This window comes from Cebus imitator, unplaced genomic scaffold, assembly GCF_001604975.1.
Source record: "Cebus imitator isolate Cc_AM_T3 unplaced genomic scaffold, Cebus_imitator-1.0 Scaffold910, whole genome shotgun sequence".
NCBI classification, from domain to species: Eukaryota; Metazoa; Chordata; class Mammalia; order Primates; family Cebidae; genus Cebus; species Cebus imitator.
The window spans coordinates 35,288-53,189 of record NW_016108225.1 but is presented as its reverse complement, the minus strand read 5'-3'; the positions used below and the strand labels follow the sequence as shown (position 1 = coordinate 53,189).

Here is a 17,902-nt window from a genome sequence, read left to right as displayed (position 1 = left end):
TACAGGCATGAGCCACTGCACCCGGCCTCATTTTAACAATTTTTAATGGTATGATTCAGTGGCATTAATTGCCTTCACAGTGCTGTGCGGCCATCTTCAGAGCCTTTCCACCATCCCAAACTGAAACTTTGTACCCATTAAACAACATCTCCTCATTCCTTCCTTCCCCCAGCCCCTGCAACCTGTTATTTTGTTTGAATTTCACTACTCTAGATACTTTTGTAAATGGAATCATACAATATTTGCCTTTTTGTGTCTTGTTTATTTCACTTAGCTTATTGCCTTCAAGGTGCATCCAGTGCAGCATGAGTCAGAACTTCCTTCCCTTTTAAGACTGAATAATCTTCCCAGTGAATGTCTTTCCGGCACATTGCTTATCCATTCACCTGCTATGGACGTTTGGGCTGTTGGGAACGATGCTGCTGTGGACACTGGTGTGTAAATAAGCGTGTGAGTCGCTGCTTTCAGTTCTGTGTGTATACCTAAAAGTGGAATTGCTGGGTCAAATGTCATTCTGTGTTTAATTGTGTGAGGAACTGCCATACTGTATCCACAGCTGCTGCGCATCTTACATTCCTTCTAGCAATATGTACCAGGTTTCCAATTTCTCCACAGCCTGGACTACCCTCATTATTCTGTTTTTTTGTTAGTTGGTTGGTTGGTTTTTTTTAAAACAGGCACCCTAGTGCGTGTGAAGTTGCATCTCATTGTGATCTGCGTGTCAGTGATAACTAGCGATGCTGAGCATCTTCCTGTGTGCTTATTGGCCATCCATAGACCTCCTTTGGAGAAATGTCTATTCAAATCTTTTGAATCAGGTTTTGTTGTTGTCGAATTGTAGAAGTTATTTTTATATTCTGGATATTAAACCCATATCAGATAAACCATTCACAAATATTTTCTCTCATTCTTTGGCTTATCTTTTAGCTCTGACCTTTGATGCACGAAGGTTTTTAAATTTTGATGAAGTCCAATTTATTTTTTCTTTTGTTGCCTGTGCTTTTGGTGTCATAGCCAAGAAGTTACCAAATTGTTGTTTAGTTTTTAGAAAATATGTTATTTATGTGATCTTTTGGCTGACATTTGTCTCTAATGATTGACTGAACTTCTTGAGGGTGGTGTTTTAACATGCAAATTTGATATCACTCTCCCAAGCTCTTCCGCGGCTGCCCTTTGCTTCTAGGCCGCAGCGCTTGTCTGGCCTGGCTGCTGCTCTGGCCTCTACCTTCCTCTAGGGCCTCCCTTCTGCTGCCTCTGGCTCTGACCACAGTGACCCTTCAACCCTCAGAGCACTTGCCTGGGGCCTCAGCACCTGCAGTTCCCTCTGCCTGGAATGCGGCAGCTCTCATGTCCCCCTCCCGGCCTCCACCTGGTGCCGCTGCTCCTTCTGACGGTGGCCCCCAAGACCACTGGTCAGTGTGGCCTGCCCTGGACCCGCTCCTGACTCCGCTGTACTCCTCCACACTCTTCTCCAGTAAACTCAATTGTGCACCCTGGGATTTTCACGACATGTCAGCGGCTGAGTGAGGTTGAGTCAAGTGTGTTTCCTCACAATAGGGAGACCCTATTGACCTCTTTTCGCTAGAAGCGGGAGCGCCTTGCAGGGGAGCACCAGGCCGAGGATGCGGCTGTGTTAGACGTGACAGCTTACACAACTGAAGCACCGCCATTTTCCCACACATTTTTTTTTTTTTTTTTTGCTTTTTTTTTCCCATTTATTTATTTTTTTTTTTTTTTTCTTTGTAAAATATTTCTCACAAAAATATGCGACTTGTATTATCATGTAATGGGCTTGCTTCTGTTATTTTAAAACAAAGTAATAAATCTCTTAAATGTTTCTCGGCTTTATTTTTTGTTGTTATGGTTCATTTTCTCTTTGCCTCAGGTTTATGAAGGTATAATTGACAAATACACTATCTTTACTATTCACAGAGTGCTGTTTTGCTCTGTGTGTGACCTTTGGAATGCTTCGTGCCGCTGCTGCACACCTCCATAACCCAGTGCGGTGAGGGCGCCTGGGATCCGCGCTCCTGGCCCTGCGCCCTCGGTCCCGCTCTGTGCCTGCGCCCCTCAACCCCGCGCTGTGCCTGCGCCCAGGGACTCGCATCCATGGCTGGCGCCAGTCCCCGCCCAACTTCTTCCACCCACGGGAAGAAACTCAGCCTCGGTCCTGCTCAGGCACGGGAAGGGCTGGAGAACCACATCCTCCAGAGGCGCCCACAGCGTGGCTTCCCACGCCATGCAGGACCCCCGACTGTCGCGCGGCGCCCGGAGACGCACAGGAGGCGGGACCCAGAGAGAAGCCCCTGCAGCGTCCCGGGCTGGGCGTTACCCTGAGCCGCGGGCTGCCGGGCGCGAGGGGGCCCGCACAAAACCGCGCGCTTCACAGAGGATCGGTGGTTCTGGGAACGTTAAAGAACGCGCTGCAGCTACTTCACCTGCTGCCGAAAGGATCTCGGGCGGGGCTGGTCCCTCCGTGCCATACCCCACGTGCCAACGTGGGCAGGTCAATGTTGAGAACATTTTTCTCGTTTAAAGCCGGAATACCCCACCAGGCAGGGTGTCTCACGCCTGTAATCCAGGCTACTTGGAAGACCGAGATAGAAGGAACCGCTTGAGCCCAGGATTTCCAGAGCAACCTGGTCAACATGGCAAGACCCCGTTTCTTAATAAAACAAAACAAAACAAAACAAAAAGCCAGGAGTGGTGGTGCTCGCCTTGTGGTCCCAGCAACTCGTGAAGCTGAAGCAGGAGGATAACCTAAGCCCAGGAGTTCTCCAGCCTGGAGGACAGAGCGAGACCCTGTCTATCAATCAATAAAGCCAGTATACCTAAAATATCATCACAACATGGAATCAATATAACAAAATGATTATTGAACTACTTGAAATTCCTGTTTTGTGCTAAGTCTTTGAAATTCGGTGTGTGGTACTCTTATAGCACCTCTCAATTTAGATCTAAATTTGTGGGGAATAATCTATATTTAGATTTCACAGAATTCACGGTTGAAAAAATAGATGTATATCCCCTTGTTTCAAAGGTAACTGAACCCATTTGAAATTCATATTAATTAAAATTAAAAATTTCCAGTTCTCGGCAGCAGATGCACATTTCAAGGGTTCAATGGCCCCATGTGGCGGTGGTCCCGGAGAGGCAGCACCGCCCTAGACATGGCGTGGGAAGTTGGGGAAGGCGTCCTTAGGGAAGGCAAGTGATGCTTCAGCCATGACCAGAAGTTGGTTAACTGCCAAATGCTGGGAGTTGGGGAAGCAGAAGAGTATGTCGAGCACAGGAATGTTACGTGGAAAGGCCTGTGACACAGGGCAGCGTGAGCCTGCCAGCCAGCGTGGCTGGAGCCAGGACAGGGGCAGAGAGTCCTAGAAGCTGGGGAGGAAAATAGAGAGGCAGGGGATGAGGCCACCTTAAGATGCTATCTTCATCCCAAGGCACCAGGAAGCCTGGGAGAACATTTAGCTGGGATAGCATGGCCAAATTTCCATTTTTTAGAAAGCCCCTTTGCTACTGGGTGGAGATAGTTTGCAGGGAGTTCAGGGGAAGGAGGTGCAGAGATGGAGAAGTGGCGAGTGCTAAAGCTCTGAGAGGTAACAGTGGAGCGGTAGTGGGTCTGGGGGTTGTGAAGAACAATGGATCTTTGGGGAGTACCCCAGGGCCCAGCCCCCAGGTGTCTGGCTAGGATGCCAGGTTGAATGATGGGCACCTGTGGGACAGCCAGGTAGAGACATCTGAGGTGGTAGCTGGGGAACTGCCTGGAACTCCGGTTGATGTGCTGCCTGGGCTTAAGATGTACTCCCAAGGGTCAACACCTACACTTGGGAATGGGTGCATTATTCAGGGAGGAGCCAATATTGAACACAGGTGGGTCTTTGTTCAGCATTTTAAAAATTTTTAATTTTGGGGGGGGGCAATGTCACTATGTTGCTCAGGCTGGCCTCAAGTGATCATCCTGCATTGGGCTCCCAAAGGGCTGGGATTACAGGGGCGAGCCACTGGTCCCAGCCTGTTCAGCACTTTTTCTACTAGTTTAGTATCTCCACACACCTCAAAGAGGTCACCAAGTCCAACCCATAGATGTAAACCAGTGCTCAAGAAGTCCACATGATCCTGCTGTGGTGCATTTAACCAAAACCAAGCTGGTGGAGCTAAGCAAGGGTGTTGCACAGAAGCCAGATATGTAAGTGGCCTCAACACAGAGGGCAGCCTCCATCTCCTGGTGTCTCCCACTGCTGCACGCACACTTGGCATTCTGTGCTAAGGTCAGGGATAGTTTCGGTGGGGACTCCAGTTTCTGCCACTCACCAGTGGCAAAAGACTGGGCAACTTATGAGGACTCTTGGGTTTCAAGTTTCTTATCTGTAAAATGGAGATAATAAACCAATCTCGCAGCACGTGAGAATTTAATGAAACTACAGTTCCTATGAAGGGGATGGGGTGCCAACCTCCCACACAGTCAAAAGTCCACATAGCACTTTCAACTCCCCACAACTTTTGTTAATAGCCTACTGTTGACCAGAAGCCTTACCAATAACATAAACACTAAATTAACATATTTAGTGTTTTTATGTGATTTGTTTTTATGTGATTTAGTTTTTATGTGATTTGTATTGTATATTATATTCTTACAGTGAAGTAAGCTAATAAAATCATAAGGAAGAGAATGTATTCACTATTCACTAAATGGAAGTGGGTCATCATAAAGGTTTTCATCTATATCATCTTCACATTGAGTAGGCTGAAGAAGAGAAGAGGTTGGTCCTGCTCTCTCAGGGATGGTTGAGGCAGAAAAGGTAAGAAGGGAGGCAGGAGAGGCACGCACACTTAAGTGTAACTGTATGGAAATTTATCATAATTTCTCTCTGACATTTTTGCTTTTTTATGTCTAAAAATGTTTCTACATGGTACCAATCCTTCTTCCACCATTTGCTTTAGTTTCAGTGCTCATCACAGAAGGGTCCATGTGGTAAAAGAAGTCACAAGCAGTCTCAAATAATCGGAACAATTCTGCCAGATTGTCAAATGTCAACTCGTTTTCTGGCACTGCTTCTACATCCTCTTCCTCATGATCTGGCACTGATTCGAAAGCGCTCATCACCATTGAGTGGTCTTCTGTTAATTCCTCTGGGGTGATGTCTATTCGCTCTTTCTCCAGATCCATGTCCTGAAAGCCTCCATTCCCCACCTGTTTTGCCATAGGCACACTCTCTTTCATAATTTCCTTGATTGTCTCTGTTGTAAATCTGGCACAGTTTTCTCTGGTAGGAAGGCTGTGCACTGTGTGCCTTCAAACCCTCTGCTTTACTTTTTGACATATAGGGCCCAATTTTAATGCATTTAAATGTTGTCTCCACCCCAAAATGAACATGGGACATATGTAACATGGAAAATGGGTGTGTATCACCCCTTCCTGAATATTCATAGATTGTCCTATAAGTTGTTGAATATGTACATTTAGCCAACCGTTTCAGCATAACTTTCTGTCTCACCTTTCTGTCCCTGGAAGTGCCTGCTTTTGGTCGTTGCTGGAGGCTACACTTCACAGCCTGTCAAGACGGCCAGCCTGCAGGCGGCAACCCTTCTAAGAAATCAGGCTCTTGGGCTGGTGCAATAGCTCATGCCTGTAATTCCAGCACTTTGGGAGGCTGAGGCAGGTGGATCACTTGGGAATTTGAGCCCAGCCTGGCCATTATGGCATGTGCCTGTGGTCCCAGCTAATTAGGTGACTGAGGCAGAAAAATCACTTTAATCTGGGAGGCAGAGGTTTCAGTGAACTGAGATTGCACCAGTGCACTGCAGCCTGGATGACAGAGCTAGACTCTGTCTAAATAAATAACTAAATACAAATAAAATAAAATAAGGCTCCTGGCCTGGCACAGTGGGTCATTCTTGTCTTCTCTGCACCTTAGATTGTTGAGGTGGGAGAACTGCTTGAGCTCAAGAGTTTGAGGCCAGTTGGGTGACATAGTGGGACCCCTGTCTCTACAAAACAAGTTTGAAAATTACCCAGGCACAGTGGCACACACCTGCAGTTCCAGCTACTTGGGAGGCTGAGGTGGGTGATCGCTTGAGGCCTGGAGGTCAAGGCTGCAGTGAGTCATGATTGTGCCACTGTACTTCAGCCTCTCCAAAATTGTAAATCTCATAATTTTAAGTCATCATCCTCCACCATCCTTTTGCTTTAAGTTGTCATACAATGACATCAGTTTTTCTTGAATCATATTAGAGTCTATAGATATGTTTTTCTTATAGATATCCTGTATCCACATAAAAGCTGCACTTTCTCTATTTTCTTCCTTCTTTCTTCTTTTTTTTCTTTCTTTTTTTTTTTTTTTCCTCAGACAAGGCCTCACTCCCAGCTAGAGTGCAGTGGTGTGATCTTGGCTTATTGCAACCTTCGCCTCCTAGGCACAAGTGATCCTCCTGCCTTGGCCTCTCAAAGTGCTGGGATTACAGGCATGAGCTACTACATCCAAACAAAAGCTGCATTTTCAAGACTACATAAAAAGGTATTTGGCAAAAAGAGCCAGGTTTCACATCTGCTGGCATGGCTGCAGTGACGACATTGAAAATTTCCTTTTCTTTTTTTATAAGTGTTCTTAGGCTGGATCATTTATCTCGAAATGGTGGGCAACTGCAGCTGCAGGCCTCCGTCTACAGCACATGTCAATCAATCCACCGTTTGCTTGTACTGCCAAGACTTTTCTCTGCTTCTTGGGATCACTTCCAGCATCACCAGTGGCACTTCATATGCATCCCATTGAGTTCTTCAGGTTTACAGTGTTGCACTAAACATGAAAAATACATGAGAACCACAAGAGATCACTTTTCACTGTGATACACAATCTACAGGAGAGACAGGTGCTCATGCAGAGATGGCTAGTGTCACATGGCTGTTGAAGAGGACACTCTCGACACGAGCTCACTGCAATAGCAGCAGGAGTGGTGGCAGAATTACTCCAGTAGTACAGTGCGCTCCCATTAATCTATGCAGTCATGACTTAATACTGTATCTTTACATTGATGTTTCTTTTTTTTGATGGCACCATGTACTCTGTTGGTGTGCATAGCTTTTGTTAAATTTTAACTGTTTATAATAGATTTATGTATATTTTATGGTAGTAAATGATAAAAATAGGCTAGTATCTACATATATTTTATGCATTCATGACATACCTTTTTCTTACCGTTTTCAATATTTCTAGGCTACAAGGTTCACCTGCAAGTTTCTTCAAATGGTTGCAAATCTCTGAAAAATGTTCTATTTATTGAAAACAACCTGGGCCAGGTGTGGTGGTTCATGCCTGTGATCCCAGCAATTTGGGAGGCCAAGGTGGGAGGGTTACTTGAGTGTCAGAGTTCGAGACCAGCTTGAACAACATAGTGAGACCCTGTGTCTGTCTAAGATTTCATTAAAAATATTTCTAAGAAAAAAATCAGCTGGGCATGGTGGCTCATGCCTATAATCCCAGCACTTTGGGAGGCTGAGGTGGGTGGATCACCTGAGGTCAGGGGTTCGAGACCAGCCTGGCTAACATGGCAAAACCCCGTCTCTACTAAAAATACAAAAAAAAAAAAAAAAAAAAAAAAAAAAAAAAAAAAAAAAAAAAAAAAAAAAAAAAAAAAAAAAAAAAAAAAAAAAAAAAAAAAAGAAGAATTAGGAGGGAATGGTGGGAAGCACCTGTAATCTCAGCTACTCTGGAGGCTGAGGCAGGAGAATTGCTTGAACTTGGGAGGCAGAGAGATCACGCCATCACACTGCAGCCTGGGCAGCAGAGTGAGACTTTGACTGAAAACACTAAATAAATAAAAAAATAAGGAAAAGGAAGAAAAAAAAAAAGAAAAAAGATCTGTATATAGATTGACCCATGTAGTTCAGAGTTGTGTTGTTCAAGGGTCACTACTGTACCTGTGGTGACTGATGTGAAATAGATGACAAAAAATGTTAATTTTATTTCTCCATCTGGTCCCATTTTAAAGATGTGTTTAGGTCTGAGAATTCTCACAAGTGTGAGTTTCCGCAGTCAGGACGTTGAGGAGCAGCACCCCTCTTGCTAGAATCCAGCCCTCCCCACCCAACTCTGCTGACTGGTGATGCGCCTTCCATCCCTGTCACACTGTTACCTTGACTGGAGACACGGAACATGGGATCTTTGTCACTGGCTGCTTTACTAAGAATCATGTTTTTGAGATCCATCCCAATTGCTCTATGTGTCAGTGGCGTGTTCCTTTTAATAGTGAAATGGTGTTGCCTGCACAAGGAGACACAGGTGGTTACTCCTTCATCCATGGGAGGACGTGTGATTGTGTCCAGATTTGGATGATTATGGATAGAGTTGCTATAAGCATTTGTGTAAAGGTTTTCATGTGAACACAGTTTTTTCTTACTCCAGGGAAAATAGCTGTGGGACTGCTGGGCTATGTGATTTAACAGAGCTGTGAAACGGCTTTCCAGGGGCACCTCACTATGGTTTTGATTTGCATTTCCCTAATGACTACTGTTGATGGTCTCTCATAGGCTTACTGTCTTCCACATAGAGCGTACTCTTTGGTGAGGGTCCGAGTCTTTTACCCACTTTTATTTGGATGGTTCTCTAATTATTGATTTCCAGAGTTCTTTATATGTGTTGAATACTTTCTTTGTTGGATGTGCGGTTTGCAGATATTCTATCCCAGCCTATAGCTGTCTTTTCATTGTCTTTTGCTATATTTTTTATTTTGATCAAGTCTAATTAATGAATTTTTGCTTTTACGTGCATTTGACGTCATGTCTGAGAACTCTTTCCCTAACCTTGAATTATGAAGATTTCTTCCTATGTTTTCTTCCAAAGCTTTACACACACACACACACACACTCTCATACCAAATAAGGAGAAAACATTGATGACAATTCCAGTCCTGGTTTCTGTCAGTGGTCACATGGTCCTATAACTACCTTCTTGCACTCCACAGTCTGTATTCCCTTTGCCTTCAGGAAGCCTCCACTGGTTGCAGTTTTTCACCTGGTGGGGAACCTTCATTCCCAAAGTTTCTGGATCATTACTAATCCTACCTGGATTGGGTTGCTGTGCTTTTCCATTGATCTTAATCACAGCGCATGCCCCAACGGCCCTCCTGTATCCCAGACATGCTTTTCCCCAGTCTATTGCGAAGCTGCAGTGCCGTTTCAATTTGGCGGTCTGGGTCAGCCACCCCCACCAGCGTAATAACTCCTTCTTTGCCTGGTGATCCAGAGACATGAGGAGCTTGACGCCACCAGGTGGCAGCCTAAACTTCCAGGGCAATGCATCATCGTTGTGTCCCCTGGCGGCAGCATTCCTCCCTCTGGAACTAAGACCTCTAGGCCAGCAGAGCATAAGGTGGTGGGGACAAGGAGCAAAGCTTTTGCTAGTGGGTCACTAGAGGTGATGGTGAGTGCTGCTACATTGGTTTCCACTCCATAATTCCTGGACCTGTGAGTCCTGGCTATGGGATAAATAGCACCACATATTGGACACAGGTTCTGAGCACATCTAGCCTTCTGGGAACCTTGTCCCAGCCCTGAAAGGCACTGCCACCGAGCTGCACTGTCACTGACTCCTCCAAAGGCCATTATTCCACCATCTGTCAGGCCAGCTGCCTCAGGACAGTGGGAGCCTGGAAGGCCAGTGAATTCCATGAGCATTGGGCCATCACGGCATTTCTTTTGCTGTGATGTGAGTTCTTTAGCCAGAAGAAGTGCTGCATGGATTACATGACAGTGGAGAAGGCATTCCATAAACCCACAGGTAGTAGTTTCAGCAGAAGCACTGCAGTCAGGAAGGGCAAATCCATACGCGTAGTGTGTATTCCACTTAGAACAAATACTGCCCCTTCCATGGTGGGAAATGTCATAGGTGATCAACCTGTCACTGGGTGGCTGGCTGGTCACTCTGGGGGATGGTATTATACTGGGAACTCAGTGTTGGTCCCTGCTGCTGGTAGACTGGACACAGTGGTGGCTGCAGAGAGGTTGGCCTTGGTGAGTGTGAGTCCATGATCCTGAGCCCATGCATAACCTCATCCGTATGACTATGGCCACTTTGTTTTTGAGACCCCGGGGTGAAGACAGGGGTGGCTGGGGAAAGAGACTGACATCTACATAATGGGTCATCTTATCTACCTGTTACTAATGTCCTGATCTGCTGAGGTCACCCTTCAATGAGCATTCACACAGGACATACATTTTCTGCCCTTCAGTGAGGTCTACCCACATACCTCTTCCCCAGGCTTCTCTGTCACCCATCTGCCTATCATGTTCCCAGCAAGTCCCTAACCAGCTGGTCAAATTATTGGCCATAGCCCATGATTGGTCTCACATCTGGCCATTTCTCCTTCCAATCAAAGTGCACAATCACGTTCACTGCCCTGAGCTCTGCCCACAGGGAGGGTTGCTCTTCACCTTTGCCCTTAAGGGATGTCCTAGAAAGGGGTTGTTACACTGCAGCTGTCTACTTTCAGGTGATACCTGGGTATCACACAGAACCATCTATAATCCAGGCCTGAGCCTTCTCTTCCTCTGTCATCTGATCCTAGGGAACTCCCCATAAGGCCATCTGTGCAGGCGGGCAGAGAAGACAGTGTACCAGGAGCAGGGACCATGGGCATTTGGACCACTTCTTCATGTAACTGACTTGTATCTTCAGGGCCTGCTGGGATCTGCTTATGCAGGCCTCTTTCTTCTGATGATGGAGTCCTGCCATGGATGCCTAGCTTATGCTTGGTGGGTCAGACAAAACTCAGTTCATGCTGGGCAGCTCAGGTCACATGGGAACTTTGTGATCCCCAGTTAAGTGTTCAGCCCAGGCGCAGACGAAGAGATGTTTCTCAAAAGGAAAATAGTTATCTGCAGAGGATGGCAGGGCTGTGCACCAAAATCTTAAGGGCCTGAGCTGTGACTCACTTATAGGGGCCTGCCAAAGGCTCCAAACTTATCTGCCACTGATGCTCTGAGCGCCATTGGATCTTCTGGGTCACATGGCCCTGTTGCAGAGCAGCACACATGGCCACATGGACCTGCTGCACAGCCTTCTCTTGCTCTGGGCCCCACTCAACACCAGCAGCCTTTCAGGTTAGTTGTTACATGAGCTGGAGCAATACACCGAAATGAGGAATATGCTTCCTCAAAACTCCAAATAGGTTCACTAGGCGCTATGTCTCTTTCTTGGTTGTAGGGAGAGCCAGATGCAACAACTCACCCTTTCCTCTTAGAGGGTAAGTTTCAGTAGGCCCCACACTGCCAGACTCCTAGGAACTTCACTGAGGCAAGGCCCCTGAGTTTTTGCCAATTCCTTCTTTTTGAAAGACAGGGTCTTGCTCTGTTGCCCAGGCTAGAGTGCAGTGGTACAATCGTAGCTTATTACAGCCTTGAACTCCTGGGCTCAAAGAATTCTCCTGCTTCTGCCTCCCAAGCAGCTGGGACCACAGGTGCTTACCACTGCGCCCAACTATTTTATTTATTTTATTTTATTTTATTTTATTTTATTTTATTTTGTAGAAATGGGGTCTTTGCATTCCTGTAATCCTGGCTACTCAGGAGGCTGAGGTAGAAGAATTGCTTGAACCAGGACCCAGGAGGCAGAGGTTGCAATGAGCCAAGATCACACCACTGCACTCCAGCCTGAGCTACAGAGCAAGACTCTGTCTCGAACAAAACAACAACAACAACAACAAAGAAATGATGGGGTCTTTCTATGTTGCCCAAGCTGGTCTTGAACTCCCGGCCTCAAATGATACTCCCGCCTCAGTCTCCTGAAATGCTGGGATTGTAGGTGTGAGCCACTGTGTCTGACCTACTTTTGCCAAATTTATTTTCCATCCTCTGACATACATATGTCTTACCAGTAATTTAGAGTTTCTACTTCTTGTTCTCTGGGTCTAGTCAGAATGGTGTCATTAATGCAATGGACCCCTGTGCTGTTCCTTGGAAGGGAAAGGCAATCAAGATCTGCGAGGACGACATGATGACATGGGGTGGAGCATCAATAGACCCCTGAGGGAGGGCACCAAAGGCAGAGGTTGGGCACTGAGGGTGGAGGGTTGCTGGCCTTGCCAGCTGAAAGCAAACTGCTTCTGGTGAGTCTCATTCACAGGAATGGAGAAAAACGAACTTATCAGCTCAATACCGGCATACCAGTACCAGGGGATATGTTAATTTGCTCAAACAATTACCACATTTGGTACAGCAGCTGCCATTGAAGTTATTCTTGGGTTAAGCTTACGAGAGTCCACTGTCATTCTCCAAGATCCATCTGTCTGCACAGGCCAAATAGGCGAGTTGATGGAGGATGTGGAGGATTCAGTATGTGGGAATCAGCACCCCTGTGTCTTTCAAGTCACTGATGGTGTCATTTATCTCTCAGATCCCTTCGGGAATGCAGTTTTGCTTTTGGTTTACTATTTTCCTAGGTAGAGGCCATTATAGAGGCTCCATTTGGCTTTCCCAACCATAACAGTCCTCACTATATAGGAACCCATGGTGGGGAAGCCGCCAGTTGCTGAGCATGTCTTTTCTGATGATGTATTCAAAACTGGTGCAGTGACCCCACAAGGTGGGCTTGCCCACCGTGAGACAAGCCTGAGTGAAAACTCCATTGGTCACCTGACATTCCTAAGCCCCTATTTTATCTGGTCGACCACAGTGACATTTTGGGTCAGTTCAGAGAACAGCAGTCCCCAAAGTATCTGATTATTTCCTTTCCTCCAGTGCACAGTTACCCTGGTAAAAGGCCACAGATCCCTTTGGGGAAGGCTGGAAGAAAGGCTAACAATATAGATTTTCGGCAATGTTCTGGGTTCTTCTTCAAGGGGACTTGGACTCTGCTATGGCCTGAATATTGGTTTCTCCTTGGATTTATATGTTGAAACCAAACCTGAAGTGCAATAGTATTAAGAGATGGAGCCTGCTGGAGGTGACTGAGGCATGGGGTCTCTGCCTTCATGACTAGGATTAGTGCCCCTATAAAAGAGATTGAACAGAGCTGACTTGCCCCTTTTGCCATGTGAGAACACAGCAAGAAGCGCCATCTGAGAAGCAGAAAGTGAGCCTTCACCAAACACAGAAGCTGCTAGTACCTTGATCTTGGATTTTCCAGCCTCCAGAACTGTGAGAAGGAAATTTCTGTTTTGTAGAAATTACCCTGCCTAAGGCCTGAGTGGACTAAGAGAGTCTCCCCCTCATTCAAGAGGTTCTGGGTCTGCAAAGTTGTTCAAGTCCAAGAATTGGTTGAGAAGCCATGACTGATTTCCTTGATTCAGGTTAGATCTTTGTTCACTTAACCTAGAGCTTTCCTGTTTACATAGATCAAGTAAGAATTCATAGGCTTCCTGTCTGTTTCACTTCTAGGACCACCATGATCAATGAGGAAATGGCATAGGTCTACGTAAGTCAGAACATTCTCTCTGCTGCTTTGCCTCTACTGTCCATCACAGCAACCACACCCATCTTGCCTTTGGTGATTGAGTGCTGCCACTTGCTCCTGACACCATGGGATCCAATTACTTCCAACACATTCAGGTTTCCTCATTCAGTGAATTAGTTCCCATGTCTGGTCTACAGAGAAGAGTGATCACGGAACTCTTCAAAGACACTGGAGCTCCCCTCACAAATTTCTCATAGTCATGGTGAAAGGTGTGTCTTCTGGGCCCTCCCAGTGTGGGTGAGTAGTTTTTAAATGACAAACCCAAGCTGGGTGTGATGGCTGACACGTATAATCCCAGCAGTTTGGGAGGCCGTGACACAGGATCTCTTGAGCCCAGAAGTTTGAGACCAGCCTGGGCTATAAAAAATATATATTTTTTTAATTAGCCAGTGTGATGGCAAATGCCTATAGTCCCAACTACTCAGGAGGCTGAGGCAGGAGAACCATTTGGGTCTGGGAGGTCAAAGATGCAGTAAGCTGTGATTGTGTCACTGCTCTCTAGCCTGGGTCTCAGAAAAAGATAAATCCCTTCTAACATTCCAGTTTCCTTTAGCCTTTGAATCCTTTACCTTGCATTAAATTAAGGAAGTCCCAGCATTTCCAACTCCTTCACTGTAAGTCACCTTTTAGTCCTTGTTTCAGCCAACCACCAAACAAATTGTTAGAGCTCATTCTAACTCCCTCAAGCTGCAACATTATACAGTATCTCTCCTTAGTGAGCATAAATTTATCCTGATCTGACTTTACATTTCTTCCACCATTATCCCAAACTCTTAGCAACCATTCCCACACACATCCCCTGGATTTCCATCTGAGTAAATTAGGACATTCAAACAGTTCTTTTGGAGTATAATGTACCTCCTTTTGGGTCACACTTGTACCACACCTTTATGGGCCTGCTGGGACTTGAATTTATGTATAGGTCTAGAAGTAAATAGGGGTGACAGAGATGGGTGCTGAGGAGATTCAGCATTTTCTTGCATTGCTACTGCCTCAGGGAGGTCCATTACCACTTCCTCAGGCAATGCAGGGTTAATCTCCCAGGTGGGGTTAGGAAGTTGACTCCCACTGGGGCTAGGGAGACCTCTTACCCTGGCAAAGAAGAAACATCATAATATAAGGGCTCAATGTCCTCAGTTTCACTGGGATCTTCCCACATACTCATCCCTACCCAAATTTTGGAACTTCAATCCTTCCCAATCTATGTCCTAACACCATGCAAGCCTGGGAGTTAAACCTGCATTATAATTCAGCTAGCCACAGGGTGAGATTCTGAGTTTGATTTTCAGCAATCTCAACTGAGGGGCTACCTGGGCTTAGGATCTACTTGAGGGCACACATAGGAGCTTTCAGGTCATTTATGTGAAACTTGAGTTGGGAATTAGAATTCCTGAGCTCATTCTTTTATTTTCCCACTTTGTCCAGTGACAATAGAAGCAACCATTTAATATTTATTAGTTTGGTGAAAATATTTGAAGTGTCCTATACACAGTCATCCAGATCCTTGCTTCTTATAAAGCTGTTAATTAGGAGTCTCCAACAGGGATATTTGTATATCTCTATTGCCAGATTATGCCATGAACAACCAGTGCTCTCTTTACTATTGGAAATTAAGTTATTAACAACTTTAAATGAAATCTGATTAGAGAACCAATTCCAGAACCCCCAAAACAAACCCAGAAAACTCATTCTCAAAGTTCTGTTCCTCTAGAACCATTCCCTGTACCAAAATCTGTATTAGTCAGGGTTGTTGAAAGAAACAGAACCAATTCGGCTCACACAATTATGGAGGCTGAGAAGTCCAGTTGTCAGGCTGGAGACTCAGGAGAACCAATGGTGTAGTTCTAGTCTGTATTGGAAGGCTTGAGAACCAGAAGAACTGATGGTGGAGTGCCAGTCCAAAAGTCATAGGCTCAAGACCCAAGAAGAGCCTACGTTTTAGCTCAAGTTGAAAGACAGGGCCAGGCACGGTGGCTCATGCCCCATAATCCAAGCACTTTGGGAGGCCGAGGTGGGTGGATCACGAGGTCAGGAGATAGAGAACAACTTGGCCAACATGGTGAAATCCTGTCTCTACTAAAATACAAAAAGTTAGCTGGGTGTCGTGGCACACTCCTGTAGTACCAGCTACTTGGGAGGCTGAGGCAGAGGAATTGCTTGAACCCAAGAGGTAGAGATTGCACAACTGCATTCTAGCCTGGTGACAGAATGAGACTCCATCTCAAAAAAAAAAAAAAAAAAAAGACAGGAAAAGACCAATGTTCCCTCTCAAAGACTCAGACAAGAAGAGTCCCTTCTTGCTCAGGCTTTTTGTTGTATTCAGATCTTCAGTTGATTGAATAATCCCACCCACATTCCGGGCACCCTGGCATGTATATATATATATATATACATGCCACCATTATCAACACATAAACACACACACACAGAGACACACACACCTCGCACACACAACAGAATATTGTTTAGCCATAAAAAATGACAACCTGTCATTCATGGCAACATAGAGGAGCCTGGAAGACATTATGTTAAGCAAAATAAGTCAGACACAGAAAGATGTTCTCGTTTATATGTGGGAGCTAGAAAAATTTTGAACTCATCAACGTAGAGAGTAGAATTGTGGGTACTAGAGGCTAGAAAGGGTAGGGAGGAGAGAAGGCTATGGAGAGGCTGGGTGACATACAAAATTACAGCTAGGTAGGAGGAATGAGCTCTGTTCTGAAACACTGTAGAGTGAATGTGGTTAACAACAATTTATTGCATATTTTCCGAAAGCTAAGAGAGAGGGTTTTGAATGTTCACAAAACAAAGAAATGATTTTCATTTCTTTGTTAATTACCCTGATTTGATCATTTACACATTGTATACACATATGGAAATATCACCCTGCATTCCATAAACATATACAATTATTACATGCCCATTAAAAAGGAAAGGAAAGAATTAACTATCACAGAGATGAGCCCAGGAGCTCATAAACAGCTTTTCAAATTCCCCATCCTGAACTCCTCACATGCCATGATCTCCCTGGTACTTGCCAGCTCCTAGGAGCTCACCTTTTCAGAGCACCGCCCAAGCAAGAGGATTATTTACTTCACTCTACACCTTGCTTGCCCTGACCATGCCCACATCCAGCGTCAAGCAATAAAAGGGCAGAAAGAGTAAAGAAGCAATGGAGTGTGCCCACCTGCTTAGAGCAATGCTCTACTTATCAGGAAATGAGGTGCCAGTGGGCTGCAGGGGACTGAGGCACAAACAAAATGGAGTAAAGAGAAAAGAGTTTCTTGCACTCTCTCTGCGTGCTAGGAGAATGTTTCCTGCTCCTCAGCCAGATCAGTTCGGCTGCTCCTGAGCCCTCTGTCTCTGCACCCAAGTCCGCTTCCAAGTTCAGGCCTCCCTGAAGATGGATTGGGAGACACCAGAGAAGGGAAATGGTAAAACTCAATGCCAGCTCAGTGCTCAGCCTTACTTTGAATTACGGTTGTTTTTTGTTTGTTTGTTTTTTGTTTTTGTTTTTTTTTTTTTGCTAATTCTTTTGGGGTTATTTGATTTTAAAGGTCTTCCAAATAGCTTCTTTATGTACTCTGATTTAGTGGGGGACATACAGTGAAACTCCATTTTCCCCAAAACTGAAATTCCCTTAATTTTTTAGAAACTAAAAATGGAGGCCGTCCCTGTGACCGGCTTGGTGGTTGGAGCAGCTATTTCCATGTTGTCCGTCGCCATCTGCTCGGCCCGTTCGCGCCCGTCCTGTTGGCCACGTCCAGCTGAGTGGCAGGTGCGCTGTGGCCCCTGGTGCAGGCCACGGTGCCCGCCACTCCGAAGCCACCTGTGCAGGACCCGCAGCGGCCCATCCTAAGCCGGAAGTCGCTGAAACACCAGGACCCGCACCGGCCTTTGGTCACCTTCGTGGGCCTCAATGTCCCTGCTTCTGTTCGGACATCAAAGTGCCTGACTTCTCTGACTACCCGCCGCAGTGAAGTTTAGATAAAACAAAGTCTTCAAGAGAGAGCAGCGATGCTAGGAAAGGTTTCTCCTATTTGGTGACAGCAACAACTGCTGTGGATGTCGCATATGTTGTCAAGAGTATCGTCACCCAGTTCGTTTCCACTGTGAGCACTTCTGCTGATGTGTTGGCCATGTCGAAAATGGAAATCAAGTTATCTGATATTCCAGAGGGCAAGGACATGGCTTTCAAATGGCGAGGGAAACCTCTGTGCACCATAGAGCCCAGAAATCTGTAACTGACTTTATTATCTTGCTCAAATATTTGTTTCCTGCTTTGCATCAGGAACACAGATTACAAAGCTCATTGTTGGGATGAAGTAAAATTAGAAGGTCATCTCCAAGTCCTGGGAGGTGTCTATGACATTGGCAGAAACAATTGTATCTAGGTATTCCTTACTCACCGGACTAGGTGACAATCCCGGCTATGTGTCCCCATCCCCCCA

General features: G+C 45.7%; 1 pseudogene; it reads left to right on the top strand.

Moving 5' to 3' along the window:
• The first annotated feature begins 2,239 nt into the window (after positions 1-2,239).
• On the top strand, positions 2,240-17,695 carry LOC119469857 (annotated as a pseudogene).
• Positions 17,696-17,902: the final 207 nt, after the last annotated feature.